This window comes from Arachis hypogaea, chromosome 16, assembly GCF_003086295.3.
Source record: "Arachis hypogaea cultivar Tifrunner chromosome 16, arahy.Tifrunner.gnm2.J5K5, whole genome shotgun sequence".
NCBI lineage: Eukaryota > Viridiplantae > Streptophyta > Magnoliopsida > Fabales > Fabaceae > Arachis > Arachis hypogaea.
Window position 1 is genome coordinate 50892999 of NC_092051.1, and position 5170 is coordinate 50898168.

The following is a 5170-nucleotide window of genomic DNA, read 5'->3' on the forward strand; positions in this document are numbered from 1 at the left end:
AACAACTTGCAGATCAAGAAAGAACAAGGAACATTATTTTCGAAATTTTAATAACTAAATAAAAACCAATAACCTCTTAATTTACGAAAAAGCAAAAATAAAAACAAATAAACAAGCAAAAAGCAAATATTTACAATAACCAATAATAAGGCACACGTTTGCAATTCCCCGGCAATGGCGCCATTTTTGACGAACGGATTTCTTGCTAGTAAAGAAATTCGTAAAAAATAATCACGTTGTAAGTATAGTTTCTAAACCAGCAAAGAATCCTTTCGTGCAAAAGTTTTGGTTGTCACATGTAACAAAACCCAGTAAAATTTATAACCGAAGTATTTAAACCTCAGGTCGTCTTCTCAAGGAATTGCAGGGAGGTATGATTTATTATTGGTTATGGAAGAAGGTGTATTTTTGGGTTTTTGAAATAGAGAACAAGTAATTTAAATGGCAAGAAAAATAAAATAATAATTATAAAGAAAACTCTTTACAAGGTATAAGAACTAGAAATTCTATCCTAGTTATCCTTATCAGGTGTGATGAGAATTGGCTTTTGCTCCCACTTAGTTAACCCTTACTAAATAAAGGAAAGTCAAGTGGACTAATTAATTTGATCCTCAAGTCCTAGTCAACTCCTGTGGAAAGACTAGCTTTAGAGTGATCCAAATCAATTAGCAATTCTCAAATCTCAATCAACTGCTGAGTTTGACAACTCAAGTGTTACCAATTACTTAACCAAAGCCAAAAGGAGAAAATAAATGTAAATTAAATTGAAAGCATCATAAATAGAATAAAATAATCATTAATCTGAAATACCTCAAATTATATTAAATAGAATATTCAAATCTAACATGGAAAGTTCATAAGCCAATTGGGCAACTGATGAGCGGATAATTTATACGCTTTTTGGCATTATTTTTACATAGTTTTCAGTATAATTTAGTTAGTTTTTAGTATATTTTTATTAGTTTTTAATTAAAATTCACATTTCTGGACTTTACTATGAGTTTGTGTGTTTTCTGTGATTTCAGGTATTTTCTGGCTGAAATTGAGGGACTTGAGCAAAAATCAAATTCAGAGGTTGAAGAAGAACTGCAGATGCTGTTGGATTTTGACCTCCCTGCACTCAAAGTGGATTTTCTGGAGTTACAGAACTCCGAATGGCGCGCTCTCAATTGCTTTGGAATGTAGACATCGAGGGCTTTCCATCAATGTATAATAGTCCATACTTTGATTAAGGATAGACAATGTAAACTGGCGTTGAACTCCAGTTCCATGCTGCATTCTGGAGTCAAAGGCCAGAAACAGGTTGCAAAGTGGAGTTAAACGCCAGAAACAGGTTACAAACTGGTGTTCAACTCCAAGAAAGACCTCTACACGTGTAAAGCTCAATGCTCAGCCCAAGAACACACCAAGTGGGCCCTGGAAGTGGATTTCTGCATCATTTACTTATTTCTGTAAATCCTAGTAACTAGTTTAGTATAAATAGGACTTTTTACTATTGTATTTACATTCTCTTTGATTAGTTTTATGCTATCTTAGACCTTTATGGGGACTGGCCATTCGGCCATGCCTAAACCTTCATCACTTATGTATTTTCAACGGTAGAGTTTCTACACACCATAGATTAAGGTGTGGAGCTCTGCTGTTCCTCAAAGATTAATGCAAAGTACTACTGTTTTTCTATTCAATTCAACTTATTCCACTTCTAAGATATTCATTCGCACTTCAATATGATGGATGTGATGATCGTGACAGTCATCATCATTCTCACTTATGAACGCGTGCCTGACAACCACTTCCGTTCTACCTTAGATTGAGTGGATATCTCTTGGATATCTAATACAGGGGACCGAGTCTGAGATATTAGAGTCTTCGTGGTATATGTTAGAACCCATGGATGGCCATTCCTGAGATCCGAAAAGTCTAAACCTTGGTTGTGGTATTCCGAGTAGGATCTGGGAAGGGATGGCTGTGACGAGCTTCAAACTCACGAGTGTTGGGCGTAGTGACAGATGCAAAAGGATAGTAAATCCTATTCCAGTATGATCGAGAACCGACAGATGATTAGCCATGCAGTGACAGCGCATTGGACCATTTTCACAAAGAGGATGGGATGTAGCCATTGACAACGGTGATGCCCTACATAAAGCTTGCCATGGAAAGGAGTAGGAATGATTGGATGGAGACAGCAGAAAAGTAGAGGTTTAGAGGAACGAAAGGCATCTCTATACGCTTATCTGAAATTCTCACCAATGAATTACACAAGTACCACTATCCTATTTTATATTTTATTTATCTTTTACTTATCAATTCATAAAATCATTTGAATCCGCCTGACTGAGATTTACAAGGTGACCATAGCTTGCTTCAAGCCGACAATCTCCGTGGGATCAACCCTTACTCACGTAAGGTTTATTACTTGGACGACCCAGTGCTCTTGCTGGTTAGTTGTACGAAGTTGTGAAACAGAATTAAGAACATGAACGTGCGTATTGAGTTTTTAGCGCCGTTACCAAGGAAGGAATGATCACAATTTTGCACACCAAGTTTTTGGCGCCGTTGCCGGGGATTGTTCGAGTTTGGACAACTGACGGTTCATCTTGTTGCTCAGATTAGGTAATTTTATTTTAATTTTAAGCTTTTTATTTCTTATTCTCGAAAAATACAAAAAAATTCATCTTTTTCGTTTTTCCCAATTAATCTTTGAAAAAATCCCAAAAAATTTATAAAATCATAAAACCAAAAATATTTTTCTGTTTCTTGTTTGAGTCTAGTGTCAATTTTTAAATTTGGTGTCAATTGCATGTTTTTTAAAATTTATGCATTCTTTCGAAAATTTCATGCATTGCATTCTTCATGATCTTCAAGTTGTTCTTGGCCAGTCTTCTTGTTTGATCTTCATATTTTCTTGTTCTATGTCTTTTCTTGTTTTTTATATGCATTTTCAATTTGTTAGTGTCTAAAGTTTGCAAATTTCTAAGTTTGGTGTCTTGCATATTTTTCTTTTCTTGAAAATTTTCAAAAATAAGTCTTGATGTTCATGTTGATCTTCAAAGTGTTCTTGGTGTTCATCTTGACATTCAAAGTGTTCTTGCATGCATTGTGTGTTTTGATTCATAATTTTTATGTTTTGAGTCTTTTTATTGTTTTTCTCTTTCTTCATTAAAAATTCAAAAATAAAAAAAAATATCTTTCCCTTTTTCTTCTCATCAAATTCGAAAATTTGAGTTGACTTTTTCAAAAATTTTTAAAATCTAGTTTTTTCTTATGAGTCAAATCAAATTTTCAATTTGAAAATCTTATCTTTTTCAAGATCTTTTTCAAAATCAAATCTTTTTCAATTTTCTTTTCATATTTTCGAATTCCTTTTTAAAATTTTTCAAAATCTTTTTCATTTTTTTCGAAAATATTCAAATTAATTTTCAAAATCTTTTTCTTATTTTATTTCTTGATTTTCGAAAATTTTATTAGCATTTAATGTTTTGATTCAAAAAAATAGTAAGTTTGTTACTTGCCTAGTAAGAAAGGTTCAATCTTTAAATTTTAAAATCATATCTTTTTGTTTCTTGTTAGTCAAGTAATCAACTTTAGTTTTCAAAATTAAATCTTTTCAATTCCTTATCATATCTTTTTCAATTTCAATCATATATTTTTCAAAATCAATTTAAAAATTCTTTCTAACTTCTCCCCTAACCTCTTATCTTTTTAAAATTGATTTTCAAATCTTTTTCAACCAATCTTATCTTTTTGTTTCAATCATATCTTTTTCAAAACTACCTAACTAACTCTCTCCTTCTAATTTTCGAAAATTTTTTCCCTCTTTTTCAAAATTTTGTTTTAATTTTAATTTAATTTAATATCAATTTTAATTTTCAAATTTTAAATTTAAATTTAAAATATTTTTATTTTATTTTGTTAAATTTTCGAATTCTTCTCTCATCTCTAGTCTCCTTCTATTTATTTATTCATCCATTAACACTTCTATCCTCACCCTTGTGTTTGGATTCTCATCTTTTCCTTCTTCTATTCTTACTTTCTTCTACTCACATAAAGAAATCTCTATACTGTGACATAGAGGATTCCATATTTTTTTTCTGCTTTCTTCTTTTTCATATGAGCAGGAACAAGGATAAGAACATTCTTGTTGAAGCTGATCCTGAACCTGAAAGGACTCTGAAGAGGAAGCTAAGGGAAGCTAAAGCACAACTCTCTGGAGAAAATCCGACAGAAATTTTCGAAAAGGAAGAAAACATGGCCGAAAATAACAACAATGCAAGGAAGATGCTTGGTGACTTTACTGCACCTAATTCCAATTTACATGGAAGAAGCATCTCAATCCCTGTCATTGGAGCAAATAATTTTGAGCTGAAACCTCAATTAGTTTCTCTGATGCAACAGAATTGCAAGTTTCATGGACTTCCATCTGAAGATCCTTTTCAGATCTTAACTGAGTTCTTGCAGATCTGTGATACTGTTAAGACCAATAGGGTTGATCCCGAGGTCTACAGACTTATGCTTTTCCCATTTGCTGTAAGAGACAGAGCTAGAGTATGGGTGGACTCTCAACCTAAAGATAGCCTGAACTCTTGGGATAAGCTGGTCACGGCTTTCTTAGCCAAGTTCTTTCCTCCTCAAAAGCTTAGTAAGCTTAGAGTGGATGTTCAAACCTTCAGACAGAAAGAAGGTGAATCCCTCTATGAAGCTTGGGAGAGATATAAGCAACTGACCAAAAAGTGTCCTTCTGACATGCTTTCAGAATGGACCATTCTGGATATATTCTATGATGGTCTGTCTGAGCTATCAAAGATGTCACTAGACAATTCTGCAGGTGGATCCATTCACCTAAAGAAAACGCCTACAGAAGCTCAAGAACTCATTGACATGGTTGCTAATAACCAGTTCATGTACACTTCTGAGAGGAATCCTGTAAGTAATGGGACGCCTCAGAAGAAGGGAGTTCTTGAAATTGATACTCTGAATGCCATATTGGCTCAGAATAAAATATTGACTCAGCAAGTCAATATGATTTCTTAGAGTCTGAATGGAATGCAAGTTGCATCCAACAGTACTCAAGAGGCATCTTCTGAAGAAGAAGCTTATGATCCTGAGAACCCTGCAATAGCAGAGGTGAATTACATGGGTGAACCCTATGGAAAAACCTATAATCCCTCAT

The 5170-nt window shown here is 33.6% G+C and overlaps 1 non-coding gene across 1 annotated transcript; it reads right to left on the reverse strand.

Annotated features, from left to right (window-relative positions):
* Nucleotides 1-4641: 4641 nt before the first annotated feature.
* Nucleotides 4642-4749, reverse strand: LOC112761236 (small nucleolar RNA R71). Its single transcript, XR_003181641.1, has one exon. It is a non-coding gene; the product is annotated as a small nucleolar RNA R71 (small nucleolar RNA).
* Between the last annotated feature and the right edge of the window lie 421 nt (nt 4750-5170).